Below are 16,791 nucleotides of genomic sequence, written 5' to 3' on the forward strand. Positions count from 1 at the left end.
GGCTGCGTCCCCAACACCCCGGCTACCTGCACAGCTAGCTTTACCCTAAATAATTACACGGACACTGTATTCTTTTAATCACTGCTTGGCCCTTTAGCTCTTGCCCTTACTGGCTAATTCTGATATACCGATCAACCCATCTCTAATAATCTGTGAGCACCGGTCTTACCGGGAAGATTCTAGGTTGGAGCTTCATCGCGTGTGTCTGCCCGGGAGCGGGGCATGGCGTCTCTCTCGAGGTGTCTGCTCCCGAGAGAAGAGCTGTGGAGTCTGAGCTCACTTCCTCTTCCTCCCGGCATTCTGTTCTGTTTACTCCACCTACCTATGTCCTAACCAATAAAATGGGCCAAGGCAGTTCCTTTATTAGCCAATGACCTTCCTCCATCACAAATCCATGTACATCAAGAGAATAAAAGAACACCATCAATTTTATGATTACAGATTTGATAGCCTGAATAAAATGGACAAGTTTCTTTAGAACTCATCAGCTCTTCCTCAAGAACAAACAGAAAATCTTGGTAGGTTTATAGCCATTAAAGAAGTTCAATAGAAAAAGAAGAGGAGGAGGAGAAGGAAGAGGAGAAGGAGGAGGAGGAGGAGGAGGAGGAGGAGGAGGAGGAGGAGGAGGAGGAGGAGGAGGAGAAGTAGTTGTTGAGTCGGTAACAGCCTTCTACAGAAAGAAGTGCGCATCCCAGAAGGGTTCTCTGGTAAGTTCTACCAAACATATGTGAAGAATTTATATCAGTTATCCTCCAGAAGACAGAGCCAGAGGGAAAACATGTTAGCTCATTCTATGAGGTTGGCATTGCCTTGCTCACCATATCAAAGATCTTGCAAGAAAAGAACTCATGAACCTAGATGGAAAACCACTCAGCAAATGTTAAGAACTCAAATTCAACAAAGCATGAAAAAAAAATCCATATGCTATGACCCAGTGAGACCTGCAGTTGCGCAAAGGTGGTTCACATTAAAAACCCAGATAATATCATCCATTGTATCAACAGACAAAGGGAAACTCATGGAATCATGTGAACAGAAAGAGCTTTGACAACATCCACTACCAATTCATAACAATAACTCTCGGAAAACTAGCAACAGAGAAAACCCCCTCGGTCTGGAAAAAAAACAGTTGTCAATACATTTTAAATTTTTATTTTTTTATTTTTACATTCCAATGCCAGTTCCCCCTCCCTCCCCTCGTCCTGCACTTCCCACCTTCCCATCCACCCCACCCCCATCTGCTCCTCAGAGAGGGTAAGGCCTCCCCTGTGAAGTCAATTAAGTCTGCCTCATCACCTCATTGAGGCAGGACCAAGGCCCTCCCACTTCCTGCTCCTATCCCCATGGTTTCTAGGCTGAGTAAGGTATCTCTCCATAGAGAATGGGCTCCACAAAGTCAGTCCATGCATTAGAGTTAGATTCTGGTCCCACTTCTAGAGGATACCTCATCCAAGAAAGTCTAAGTGGCCTTGAATATTATGATGAGTCTTTCTTTCTTTCTTTGAAAAGATACAACACTAAAGACTGATCCAGGGTAAACAGTCACAGATTAACTGGACTTTCTTAAAGGAATAGCTGATCTGTGAAACAACATGAAAGGAATGAGACACAAACTGAGGAATTGTTTGCAAAGGACTCATCTTATACAAAGAGCACTTAGCACTCAACAATAAAAAGAAGACTGCCCTTTCAAACACATAAGCCAAAGATCTGAACAGATGTCTCAACGATGAAGACAGACAGATGTCAAATGATCATGTTAAAAAAAGATATTTGATGGGGCTGGAAAGATGGCTCAGAGGTTAAGAGCACTAACTGCTCTTCCAGAGGACTTGGGTTCAATTCCTAGCACCCACATGGCAGCTTACAATTGTTTGTAACTCCAGTTCCAGGGGACCTGGCACCCTCACAGAGACATAAATACATACAGGCAGTAATAATAAATAAATCATTTTTAAAAAGGTATTTGGTGTCAGGAAATTTCACATTAAAATGAGAAAGTGCCATGCCCCTGTTCGAATGTCTAGGGACTATAACACTGTCCCCACCAGATGCTGAGGCCATGGAGCAACACACACTCTCTAACAGCCTTTTTGAAAGACAGCTAGACAATTTCTTAGGAAGATAAATGTAGGCTTATGACACAATTAAAAGCAACACCCATAGTGGTTTGAATAAGAAAAGCCCCCCCACCACATCCGCTCATATTTAAATGTTAGGTTCCCAGTTAGTGGAGTGTTTAGGAAGGACTAGAGGTGTGACCTTGTTGGAGAATTTGCATCACTTGGGGTTTGCTCTGAGGTTTCAAAAGCCCATGCCAGGTCTAGTCTCACCCTCTCTCTGCCAGCAATTTTCAGATCAGATATGAGCGCTCAGCTACTGCTCCAGCACCATGCCTGCCCGCTGCCATGACCCCACCATGAGAATCACGAACTGATCCTCTGAAACTGTAAGCAAGTCTCCAATTAAATGTCTCATTTTATAAGTTGCCTTGGTCATGGTGCCTCTTCACAAGAATAGAACAGTAACTAAGACAACACTCCCAAATATTTACCCAAGTAAGAAACAAAAATGTACACATGGATACTTAAAGAAATGTTATCCATTTTTTCTCCCAAACTGGAGAAATACTTTCTCCAATAATTTCTTCAGTAGGTTGGATTAATAAATAAATAATGAGACGTGAAGACAATGTGATATTATTAACTAAGAATAAATCAACGGTTAATGCACAAATAAAACCTGTTTGGGGAACCTTACATCCATACTAAGTGTGAAAGAAGCCTGGGAAGGTTTTATCGTGTATAACACGCTGTCGAAAAGGCAAATCCGTATCGACAGCATAAGGACGGAGAGCTGCGGTTAAGCAGTCAGCTGAGGATTCTTAGGGTACTGGAGTCAGCTGCATGTCACCAGTAATAATCCAGATGGTGCCACTGTGTCATAGGAGCTACATGTCGTTATACTGATGTTCACACTCACAGAATGCAAAGCAGACGGTAGACATGACGGAAAGCACGGAGGGTGGGTGATGGTGACATGGCAAGGAGCGATCCTCGGTTTGGGGAAGTAGAGGCAGGCAGAAGCCTGGGCTTACTCTGCAAACAGTCTAATGTACTCGGTGAGTCCCGGGCTGACAGAGACCCTGTCTCAAAAAGGAAAGTGGATAACTCCTGAGGAATGATTCCCTAGGTTGACCTGTGGCCTGCACAGGCATGCACACATATAAGCACCCTTAGAACAGAGAGGAGAGAGAGAGAGAGAGAGAGAGAGAGAGAGAGAGAGAGAGAGAGAGAGAGAGAGAGAGAGAGAGAAAGGATAGTAAGGCTGTATGGAAAGCCTGGGACCATGAATTCTGAAGTCTTTTTTTTTTAATGTCCTGATGCTGACCCAACAATTTGAGTTGGAAATTAAACTTAACAGACATTTAAAATTTATCTTTGGGGGCTGGAGAGATGGCTCAGAGGTTAAGAGCATTGCCTGCTCTTCCAAAGGTCCTGAGTTCAATTCCCAGCAACCACATGGTGGCTCACAACCATCTGTAATGAGGTCTGGTGCCCTCTTCTCTGGCCAGCAGGCATACACACAGACAGAATATTGTATACATAATAAATAAATATTTAAAAAAATAAAATAAAATAAAATTTATCTTTGCTTTTTGAGACAGCATCTTGGTATGTAACCGAGGCTGGCTTTGCATTTACAACTGTCTTTTCTCCCACTTTTCTGAGTATTATGATTGTAGGCCTGAGCGTCCCTGCCTGCCAGCCTTTTCCATTTATAAGGTGATTACCTCAGGTGTCTCACTGCAGTGGAGGCAGACTGTTCATCTGTTCCCGCACAAACACCATCCAACCTACCTTTGCCACATCAGTTTGAGATATCACCTGTCAGGTCGTAATGCTCCTGGGTGTTGTTTAGAATCTTTCCCATTCTGTTTACATGTCTCCTGTGTATGAGTGAAAAGCTATTTTTCTAGCTTCTACAGTGTGTTTACACACTCCAAACGGTGAGTCTGACCATGCTATTTTTTCACATGAATTTAGAACTAGTTTGCCTCGTAAATTTCCAAATGATTCATTGCCATTGAGGCTACTCTATAAACTAATTTATGAGGAGTTAACATTTCCATTATGATGAGCTACCCAAGACAATAACGTGTCTCTTGTTTGCTCAAATTGCATTTGGTATCTCTCAATGGTGCATAAACTCCTTCCGATATGCATGACTGAGCTTGGTGGGAACGAGGCTAGTCACTGATGCCCCAAACCCAGAAAGTTAACAATCAGAAGGAGTCCTCAGTGCTGAAGACAAACATGTCTGAGGATTAGATAGCTGAGGTCCCAAGGTATCAGGACATTTAATTAAGACACAATCCCCTCGAAGAATGGCACTTTGGTAGGAACATGACAAAGAGTCTCCCTCACAGAAGCTGCCAACTATGTTCCTCAGAAGAGAGAGAAGGCAGCAGAGAGTTGGAAATTTCCAATAACCCTCATGTGGGTTGACCTTCCACAGGAAAGAAGTTTCAGGTAGAAATTTTAGATCAAAACAGTCTCAAATAGGCAGTTCCTCCAGTTTCCAAAAGCAAGAACTAATTTTTTTCAAATGTAATTAGATATCGCTAATTAGATATCCTGAGGTGAAATCATTCTGAATGTACAGTAAGACCTAAAGCCAATGACTGGTGTCTTACCCATGAAAGAAGGAGGGAGGCGGGGAGCGGGGGAGTAGTGCGCATGCCTTTAATCCCAGCACTCGGAAAGCAGAGACAGGCAAATCTCTGTGAGTTTGAAGCCAGCCTGGTCTATAAGATCTAGTTCCAGGACAGTTAAGGTTTTTACACAGAGAAATGTCTCAAAAGGGGGAGGGGGAGACTAGGAAGTGTAGTTCAGTAGTTGGCTCTTATGTAGTGTGTCAAAGATGTACAAGACTCTGTACTTCATCCTCAGGAACACAAAGATATACATAGAAGAAGAATGTGAGTGGGCACGGAGAAGCACACACACACACACACACACACACACACACACACAAAGAGCGCCATGTGAAGATGGAAGCCGATTTGGCTCACAGTGTCACAATTTTAACAACGCCATGGCAACCAGAAACTGGAAAAAGTGAGGAGGATTCTTTCCCAAAGGCTTGCAAGGCAAGATTGCCCCTACTGGCAGTATGACTTCAGTTTTCCTAAATTCTGAAGTTACCCAGATGCAATTTGCTATGGACACCCTAGACAACAAATGCACCAGCTTTCTAAGAATTCACACCGATAAAATTCAAAGAACTTGGTTTTATAACCCCAGACCAGAAAACAGAGGAGGAAATAAGTTACGACAAGCAAAAGTTAGCACAAAGAACAAGCTACAGAGAATACTTGGCTAGCATTGTGCAGGCATAGTAATGGTCAGTGTGGGATCTAAGACAAGTATATACAATAGTCCCAAAGAAATAAGAATCTTGGGAGATGGCTTAGTCAGTAAAATGCCTGCCATGTAAGTACAAGGTCCTGGGTTCAGATCCCCAGTGTCCATGTAGAAAGCTGGGTTTGGTGGTGCAATGGAGTAGCAGAGACAGGAGGATCTGTGTAACTCACTGATCAGCTAGTCTTGGCCCTGTCTCAAAACTAATGTAGAGAACAATAGAAAAAGACAAAGTTGACCTCTGCTCTCCACATGCATGCACACATGTGCCTGACTACAGACAAATGCATATAAACACAGATATATACATATAAAATGTAAACATGATTAAAATAATAATAGAGAAATAGGAGTGGTTATGGAACTGATGTTGATATAGAGATTGCCAAAATGAACTAGAAAGTTGGGGAGGAGGCATAACATCTAAAATGTTTAAATATATAATAAGTAGAAACTCAGTTAATGGACTAAACAGCATGTGAAATTTACCTGATGGGAAAATGAGATAAACTAGGTGATAGATCCAAGGGAACATCTCAAAATGTAGTCCTAATAGATTTTTTAAAGTCATAAATTTGGAAGGGTTGGCAAGATATCTCACAGAATGAAGCGCTTGCAGTACAAGCCTGCGGACTAGAGTTTAGATCCCCAATGCCCTCATAGGAGCAGCCAGAGCAACCCAGTTTTAATCCTTAAGCTCAGCTAGAAGAGACAGGACATCACTGGGGCAAACTCGGTAGGTAGACTAGCAAAAACTGGAGTTGGCAAATTCCAGGTTCAGCAAGAAACCCCTGCCCCAGGACCTGGTGAGAAGGCTCAGCAGTCAGTTAAAAGCACTTGTTGCTCTTGCAAAGGAACTGGGTTTGATTACCAGCACCCAAAGGGTGGCTCACAAACATCAGAAACTCTAGTTCCAGGAGACTCAACACCCCCTACAAGCTTCCATGGGTTCCAGGCACATATATAGGGCACATATATGTAGTAAAACATGCACACATGATTAAAAAGAAAGGAAGGAAGGATAGGAAGGAAGACAAGAAAGAATGAAGGAAGAAAGAAAGGACAGAAAAAAGAAAAAGAGAGAGAGACAGGAAGACACACACACACACACACACAGAGAGAGAGAGAGAGAGAGAGAGAGAGAGAGAGAGAGAGAGAGAGAGAGAGCGCAAGCCCTGAGTCTGATACCAGCATCACAAGCAAATAAGAACTATAAGACATGGTCTTGCTTTCCTTGCCACTGTGGTCAAACCCCTCACCAGAAGCGACCTATATGAGGAAGAATATGTTTTAGCTCAGAGTTAAATGCAGTCCATCACAGGTGATGTGGGATGTCCTTCTGTATATGTATTGTTCTTATTGGTTGATGAATAAAGTTGTTTTGGACAATGGTTTGGCAGAGTAAAGCCAGGCAGGAAGTTTGAACAGAGATATATAGAGTGAGCAGAGTCAAAGAGATGCCATGAAACCACTAAAAAAGAAAGATGAACATTACCAGTAAGCCACAGCCTTGTAGTGACACATAGGTCAAAAGAAATGGGTTAATTTAAGATGTAAGAGCTAGCTAGGAATACACCTGAGCCATTGGACAAACACTTTATAATTGATATAAGCCTCTGTGTGTTTCTTTGAGACTGAACAGCTGTTGGACCAGGTGGGATAGAAACTCCATCTACAGAGGGCAAGGCATGGTGGCAAGTGGTTGAGGTGGATGGTCAAATTGAACTTGCAGTCAGGAAGCAGGCAGACGTGAATGCTGGTGCAGAACCCACGAGTGTGCCCAACCCATGAGATAGCACTGTATGTATCCTCCCTTTTCAGTTAATTCTCTCTGGAATCTCACAAACATACCCAGAGAGATATTTCTCTTAGGTAATTCTAAATTAAACCATGGTGGCCATCAAAATTAATCTTCACAGAGAGTCCAGGTAAAGAAAAACAACACAATAAGATCTTGTATAGCCATATGGATATATATATAATCTATCCATTTATCTCTCCAATTAGTGTTTCAGAAGGAAATAGTGGGTACTTGGAGAGGAAAAGTTAGGCAGGAAAGTGCGTACTACACATGTATGAGCACCTGGGTTCTATTCCCAACACCTTTTAAAAAGCCAAGCATGCAGGTGTGTACATGTAATCTCAGTCAGCACTGGCGGGTGTAGGGGGCAGTGAAGAGAGTAGGACCCTTAGGATTTGCTGGCCCATCAGCCTGGCCTAATCAGCAAGCCCTGAATTCTACTCAGAGAGCTTGTCCCCAAAACCATGGTGGATGGCTCTTCAGAAATGACACTTGAGGTTGACATGTGGCCTCCACACAAAAGAATACAAGTACATGCTCTCTCTCTGTCTCTGTCTCTCTCTTTCACACACACACACACACACACACGAGAGAGAGAGAGAGAGACTTTAAATCCATACAGAGAAAAGTCTGATACTGAAATGAATTGAAATCAGATTTCTTGCCAGCCATAGTATAGATTAGTTCCAGCCTCTTATTGGCTAGCTCTTACATATTGATCTAACCCATTTCTAATAATCTGTGTAGCCCACGAGGTGGCTTACCAGGGAAGATCTTAACCTGCATCTGTGTCGGGTGGGAGAATCACGGCGATTGCCTGATTCGGTCGGCTTCTTTCTCCCAGCATTCTGTTCTGTCTACTCCGCCTACCTAATTTTCTGTCCTATCAAAGGCCAAGCAATTTCTTTATTAATTAACAATGAATAGATAAAGACTCCCACATCATGGTGAGATGGTTCAGAAATTAAGAGCTCTGGCTGCTTTTCCAGAGGGCCTGGACTTGATTTCCAGCAACCATATGGTGGCTCACAACCATATGTAACTCCAGTTCCAGAGAATCCAACACCTTTTTTTCTGGCCTCCTCAGGCACTGTGTGCACACAGTCACAAACATACACACGGGCAAAACACACACATAAAAGAAAGGAAGAGATTTTAAAGTTGAATAGTAACAAAACTCACGTAAAATAATTGAAAGAAGAAATAAATCACTTCAAACTTTAGTTTGGAGATGGCTTTTGTGACACAGAAATAGTCGATGTTTATAACAACACAGTTGAGTGTCTATGATTTAGGAGACAGTGAGCTACAGTACATCTATGAAACATTGCTATTATTCACAGGTTTTTCAAATGGCATTACTTAAAATAAATAGCATGCGTGGTTTGGTTTTATCATAAGCATAGAGGTTTGAAAAAGAAGTGGAGAATGTTTGTGTTGTGTTTACCTCTTGATGGAAAATTAATTTCCGTTGTGTTTCCCACATTTTCCTATTTTTTCTTTTCTTTTTTTGTACATTAATTTCAGTAATGTATTTTATTTATTTATTTATTTTTCCATTAAAAAATTTACACTTTCTCCCCTCCTCCCAATCCCCTCTGCTTCCCCACTTACCCTCCTCTCTCCCCCTCCCTGCCTGAGAGAGGGCCAGGAACCCTGCCCTGTGGGAAGTCCAAGGCCCTCCCCCCTACATCCAGGCCTAGGAAGCTGTGCATTCATATAGACTAGGGTCCCAAAAAACCAGAACATGCCATAAAAACAAGTCCCAGTGCCTTTATCAGTGGCGTCTCAGTCAGCCCCCATTGTCAGCCACAATCAGAGAGTCCGATTTGATCACATGCTCATTCAGTCCCGGTCCAGCTGGATTTGGTGAGCTCCCATTAGAACAGGCACACTGCCTCGTTGGTGGACCAACCCCTCGTGGTCTTGACTTCCTTACTCATCTTCTCCCTCCTTCTGCCCTTCAACTGGACCTTGGGAGCTGAGTCCGTTGCTCTGATGAGGGTCTCTGTCTCTATCTCCGTCTGTCGCCGGACGAAGATTCATATTTACATTTTTCTATTTTAATAAGCAATCCTCTAAGAAAACAATGTTCCTGTGACTTTTCTTAGCAATTCCTAGTGCTTTAAAAACTTAATGGGAACTGTCTTGTTTCCAAGAGCCAAATGCTGAAAATGAGGCAAGTGTGTTTCAACTGGGGAACAGAGATGCAATCTGGACTATCCAGACAGTAGAGAACTGTTCACGAATAAACGGGACTGGCGCATGTTGGGACAGGGGTGAACCTCAAACACTGAGCTATGTAAAAGAGGCCAGAACAGAAAGCTGCATGTTGTATGGTTGACTCGCTGGGAAATGTCTAGAAAAGGCAATTTTAAAATGAAAGAAAGTAAAAGAACTCAGGCCAGCTTCAGCATGGCTGGCCCGGCAAGCATAGCTCTGGCGGGCTTGTCCTTCTCCCCATTCCCTCCGCCTTGCTGAAAACCTTTAGATTCCATTCCTAAAGCTAGCCCCCAAGGCCCACTCCTGTATTTGGCCACTTTCTCCTCCTGAGGCTGGCTACCAAGGTCCAGCTATCAAAATACTGGAATCCAACAATCAAAAGACCCCTGTGGTTCAACTAATTACATGCCCAATTAAAATCAAGCACCCCATCCTAATGGGGTTTCCCATTTTTTACCTTTATAAACCACCATGTGCTTATGGGCCATGTCTGTCTCCTGTCCATCCAGAGGCAGCCCTTTGTCCCTCCAGACCAAATGCCCCACCTCCTTTCCCTTGTTCCCTCCGCCTTCTCCCTTGTCCTCCATCTCCTGTCTTAGTCTCTTATTCCCCGACTTCTATTCCTCTGGGGCAAATAAAGTCCCTTGGTTTGAGAACTTGGTCTTGGGGGTCCTGGGCCAATACCTTTCCTTTCAGAAAGTAGGTCATCACACTATGTCTTGGGATGGGGGCAAAGGTTACATCCATGTGGGGAGAGAGGTTTTTTGGGGGAAGGGGTGATAGAGTGTTCTGGATTATGTCGACAGTTGCATAACATGAAACTAAAAACCCCTGACTAGACAGTCCACTTAGAGCAAATGCTACAAACTGTAAGCTATACCACAATAAAGTTGTTTTTTAAAACTTAATGGAGAATTTGGTGAAAGTTCAGAGACTAAAAGGCTTCAAGGTTTTGCCTCTTCATTTTCTTTTGGCTCTACTTTTAATATGAAGAGGGTGGAAGAGGGAAAGCTGGCAAGACATTTACAATACCAAATCCAGGGAACTTGGTTTGAACCACTCTTGTGTCTGTGTAGACAGAATTGTCAGCTAGATGGTCCATAATATTTCTGATTCCAGGACAGAAGGCCTACCTCCATGTACACACAGAACCACCTGCCTTGTTTCCATATCCAGTTGTGTCTCCCAGAGGGGAGACGCCGGTGGGATTACCCTCGAGGACTTTGGAAATTCTTTAGCCTGCATTTTCCTTGCCTGGTAAGAGGCGAGTGGGCTGTGCTCAATGGTGTTGTAGTCCTGTTCCACTACAGGTTTCTTTTCCTTGGCATTCACCACCGTCAACAATTTGTGCCAGATTCCAATCCTGTGACCTCAGTTCCTGTGCTCTTCATCCTGGATAAGCTGACGTGGATCCACCTCACTATCTATGACTCCCCACCCCTGCTTTGTTCAAACCCAGACTTTCCTATGAAAAACAAGGTTTCTCTAATTGTTCTAATGCCTAAAGCATTTTTCCATCTGTGGATTCCTCCGATCAGTGGATCTCAACCTTCCTAATGTTGTGACCCTTTAATACAGTTCCTCATGTTGTGGTGACCCCCAAATATCAAATTATTTTCATGCTACTTCATTACTGTACTTTTCTACTGTTATGAATCATAAGGTAAATATCTGTGTTTTCCAATGGTGACCCTTGTGAAAGGGTCATTCAACCCCTAAAAGGCGTCGCAATCCACAGGTTGGGAACCCACTAGCTTTGCCATTACTTTGCACATTATGTGTTGGATTTTTACTCTCCCAAACTGCCTTGAGATGTTTTGTTATACTCACCATTTTGCAGGTTGGGAATGAGAACAAGCACAGTAGCTTCTCTGTGATATAGCCAGGACCTTCGTTGGGGCAACTCAGATGACTGGAGGTAGCTGGGATGGATTTTATTTTAGAGACTTGTTTCTGTCATCATGCTAGGACTTGAATATCCAAAGTAGCTTCCTCAATTATGTGAATGGCTTCTGGGCTAAAGTGGCTGAGGAACTGAAGGGCAAGAAAGCCACTCCATGGACTAGGTTGTTTTGGAGTAGCTGAATTTCTTACGCAGCGGCTGCCCTCCTTCAGGTAGATGGTAGAAGAAGTCAGAATGGAAACATAAGTCTTTTATGATTGGGGTTCAGAAGTCATGAACTGTTTCTCTTATGTTCTAATTGGCTACATGCAGCCAACTTGGATGCATTATGGAAGAATAGCTCAAGGGTGTATTTATTGAGTGTTCTGGTTCCAAGTGGTGTATGATCAGTCTTCATTGGTAATTTGACTGAATTTGGAATCATCTAGGAAACGCACCTCTGGATGTTTCCAGAGAGATTTAACTGGGAAGAGAAGCTCTACATGAGTGAGGATCATTTCACTTCACAGATCAAGATCCATAACTGAATAAAAGAGATGAGATTCTAGGTTATTCTAAATCAAGTCAAGCCGACAAATGAAGATTAACCATTGCATAAAGTAAGTTTGGGGGTTCCTATCCTGGTCATGTCACTGGTGTATGACATGGTGTGACTTGGAGGAGTCTATCAGCCCTTTGCCTCCCAATTTCCTCATCTTAGAGTGGCAGGAAGTGGTGGTGACATGAGTGTTCTTTTCACCTAGAGCTGGTACATGAGTTGGAACAAAGATACTGCTTGCTAATCTGCTAGAAAAACCACTCTCACATCAGTAAGAAACCCACAAACACCAGCCAGTATTATTAATTTATACTACTAATGCTATTCGGCTGGCTACAGTGCTTGCTACAGAAAGAGAAAAGAAAATTCCAGGCATTGTCTCCTGAAGCATAAACATAACTGCTCCATAAACTGGGAGCGGAGTCAATTGATACTACAATGTCCGTTTAGGCACTGTTCTACTGGATGGAGACGTTGACACCAGAAAGAGATACATTTCAGTTGTTTTCTTTCTTTGGACGTCTTTCAAAGAGATAATATAACCTACATAACAATGAATTAATTTTTTAAATTTATAACCACAAAGCTATTTAATATAGAAATGACCTTAGAAAACAAGCATTGAGAGAGCTGGGAGGTGGATCAGTAGGGATCCGTGCAGCATAAAGACCTGACCCTAGTCCCCAGAATCTACAGAAAAAGGTCCAGTATGGTGGCAAGCAGCTGCAATCCCATCTCTGAGGAGGTAGAGACAGTAGGATCCCTGGAGCTTGGTAGTCAGCCAGCCTAGCTTATTTGGGAAGTTCCAGGCCAGTGAGAGACCTTGTCTAAAAGAATGCACATGGTGCCTGAGGAACGACATCTAGGTTGTCTTTTGGCTCCCACTCACATGTGCACACACGTGCAACTGCGCACACACACACATGCACATGAGCATTTGCAGAATAATATGGGAAAATCAGAGTGGAGACAAGAGCAAAGAGCAAACAAAGATGGGAAGAAGGCACCAGAGCTGTGCTTGAATGATGTGCAATTGGCAATAACATAATTGCTACCTGCATTTTCTCCACCAGAGCCTCTTACTGAAAGGATTTGTCTTTATTTTGGAAAAAAAAAGTGACTCATGTGAACTCTTCTGGGAAAACAATATAAACCCAGCCCGTTACACTATTTTAACTTTATAGAGAAGTGCCTGAAATGAGTTTGCAATCCATGTAATCAACAGAAATAGCCTCAGATTGCAGGAGGGCTCATTTTTCTTCTCCTTAGAGCTCCGAGTTTTGTGGCTGTTGTTTTCCACAAGATTGGTTTTCTTTCAGCCTAGCTGCATTCCTCAAAATGGATTTAGGAAGAGATGGTGAGCCCTGGCAATGCACTTCAGCAATATACACAAACTCATGGCTTTAAGACCCCCTCAGTGAAGGAACACCATGAAATGAAACAACGAAGGACAAGGAGGAGGCTGTAAAGTTAATTTGGGAAATTCCACTCTGAAGAGGCTCAGCATTTGACTCCATTTAAAACAATGGGCCTATTGGACAGCAATGATCTTTTCTTCCTTTGTTTCTGAGGTTGTGTTGCAGGGTCTCATGCATGCTAAGCACATGCTTCTCCCGGTCTCCAGATGGTGCTTCACCTAGGACCCTTACAAAGAGACTCTAAGGAGGTTTGGGTGGATGGTTAGGTGCAGATGGTTTGGGTGGTGGCGCTGATGCTCCTGGAAAAATCCTTCTGGAACTGATAATGAGGCCGAATAATGCAATTACAACCAAGACCTCCCTCGCTTAGAAAAAAGGGATAAAGTCCTTAAAATAAAAAGAAAGAGAGTAGTTGGGTGTGGTGGTCAGTAGCCAGGCAAGAAGTTTAGGCAAGGCACCAGTGACCAGGCTGGAAGTAGAGGTGTGGCAGTGAGAATTATGGGAAGAGGAAAGTAGCAGTCTGCAGCCGTCACCCAGACTCAAAGGACCCAAGATGTGACTACCTTGCTGAAAAAGGTACCAAGCCATGTGGCTAACACAGACAAGAATTATGGGCTAATATAAGTTATAAGAGTTAATAAAAAGTTAATTAAAAATACTAAGCCAATCAGATTATGATTAATGTAGACCTCTGTGTGTTTCTTTGGGATTGAACAGCTGCAGTACTGGGCAGGACAGAAACCTCTGTCAACATTGGGGCTCCAGAGATGAGGTGGTTTTTCTTTTTCAGGACCTAGCTTTCTAGCATGGTCTAATTTGAAGTGTGGGGTCAGGCCTTGTATTATTTAACCTCTGGAACAGGGTGACATTGGACATGGCAGTTTTCTGAGGCCAAGGGCAAGGCTGTGCAGTATGCAGTGGCAAGGCAATGGCAGCCTTCATACTCTGTATTCACAAGGGTATTTTATACAGTAAAGGGCACAAAACACAAGGCTTTGAGAATGTCCACACTTGGACATGCCCAGGCGATCTCACCTACATCAGCATCCCAACAGGCTTGTGTACTCCCCCAGTCAAGAATCCTTCCTACAAAGGAAATCACTATTTTGACATGTCTTCAATTGACATGTGTACTCTCTTCAGTCTGGTCCTTCTGATTTAATATATCTATGTGGTTCATGCATGCTGCTGAGTAAAAGAATCATAGGATTGATTCCAGCCACATTCTTCCTCATTCCCATAAACAAATACCAAAATATGAGCTATTCATGTCTCTTATATAAAATGGCATCGTATCTGTACATAACACCTATATTTTCATATGATTTCAAGTCATTTCTAGGAATTCTAGGGAAGAAGAGATAGGAGGGCCAATGGTTTGAGTTCAGCCTGATCAACACTGTGAAATCCTGTCTTAAAACAAAATAAATAAATAATAAACTATGCCTGGGTTTCCTACATTACCTAATACTATATAAATAACTGTCAACCAAATATAGATGAAGCAGAAGAAAATGACCTAAAAAATAACTTCAGAACAATGTCTGAGGCCTTTAAAGAGAAAATGAGAAATTTCCTCAAAGAAATGGAGGAAAAGACAAACAAAAAAATTGGAAGACATTAAAAATCCCTTGAAGAAAACCAAGCAATCAAACATATGAAAGAAACTATTCAAGACTTGAAAACTGAAATAGAGACAATAAAGAAAACACAAGCTGAGGGAAATATAGAAACAGAAATCATGAGAAAATGATCAGGAACCACAAATGCAAGTATAAACAGCAGAATACAAGAGATGGAAGAGAGAATCTCAAGCACTGAAGATACAATAGGAGAAATAGACTCATCAGTCAAAGAAAATCTAACAAAAGCTTAACACAAAATACCCAGGAAATATGGTACACCATGAAAAAACCAAACCTAAGAATAATAGGTATAAAAGAAGGAGAAGAAGTTCAACTCAAAAGCACAGAAAATATATTTAACAAAATCATAGAAGAAAACTTTCTCAACCTAAAGAAAAATCTGCCTGTGAAGATACAAGATGCTTACAAAACACCAAATAGACTGGATCAAAAAAAGTCCCCTCACCACATAATAATCAAAACACTAAACATACAGAATAAAGAAAAATATTAAGAGCTGCAAGGGAAAAAGGCAAAGTAACATATAAAGGCAGAGCTATCAGAATTACACCTGACTTCTCAATGGAGACAATGAAATCCAGAAGGTCCTAGTCAAGCGTTATGCAGATATCAAGAGACCATGGATGCCAGCCCAGACTACTATACCCAGCAAAACTTTCAATCACCATAGAAGGACAAAACAAGATATTCCATGACAGAACCAGATTTAACCAATAAATTGCCAAAAACCAAGCCCTACACAAAGTACCAGAAGGAAAACTCCAACCAAAGGAAGTTGGCTATATCAACAAAAACAATTGATGATCTCTGCAAACACCACAACCAAAAACAACTTAAGGAAAGAAGGTTATTTTAGTCTATGGTTCCAAAGGGACATCTTCATAATGGTGTGGAAGGCATGGTGTGATAGCAGGACGAGGAAGCTGGCTGATTATATATCGCCCATATACAGGAAGGAGACAGAGAGGAAGGCAGGGGCCAGGAAGTAGGGTGAGTCTATAAGCTGTCAAAGTTCACTCTCAACAACATCTTCCTCAAGAATGGTAGTACCTCTAAATGTTCCATAACTTCCCCCAGAAGAACCAGAAACTGGTGACCAAGTGTTCACTACATGAGCCCATGGAGGACGTTTCTCACTGAAGCCAACACATTGACGATGCTGGCTAATCTTGACTGTTGACCTGATGAGAATCGTCATGATACCTCTCGGTATGTCTGTGAGCTAATTTCGACCCTATCTTAGTTAAGGTGGGAAGACCCATCTAAAGGATGGCACTATTCAAGGAGCTAGGGTCTCAGATTGCACATGAAGGAGAACGTCAGCAGAGTGTCACCGTTCATCTCTCTCCACTTCCTCACTGTGGACACAGAGTCCAAATGCTGCTACAGCTTTCTGGCTGTGATGGACAGGACCCTTGAACTGCAGGCCCAAATAAAACCATTCTTCCTTTAATGCAGCGCTTCTCAACCTTCCTAATGCTGAGACCATTGTGGCGACCCCCAATCATAAAATTATTTTCTGCTATAAATTGTAATGTAAATATTTTTGGAGACAGAAGTTTGTTAAAGGGGTTGGGACCCACAGGTTGAGAATCACTGCTTTCACTGTCTTTTTTTTTTTTTTGGTACGGGGGAGATCAGATATTTTGTTGTAGTAGTGAGGAAAATAACTAATACAGTGCCTCAAAACTGAGGTTAATAAAACAACAACTCTGGGGCTTGGGTAAGTCCTCAGGAAAGGGACCTGGGACAAGTCATTTACAACATTGGCTGCTAGGGTCAGACCTACTGGCTCCCAGTGCATTAGGGGCATCTGGGCAGGGCCTCCCGCTGGCACCT

This window comes from Microtus pennsylvanicus, chromosome 8 (genome assembly GCF_037038515.1).
Source record: "Microtus pennsylvanicus isolate mMicPen1 chromosome 8, mMicPen1.hap1, whole genome shotgun sequence".
NCBI classification, from domain to species: Eukaryota; Metazoa; Chordata; class Mammalia; order Rodentia; family Cricetidae; genus Microtus; species Microtus pennsylvanicus.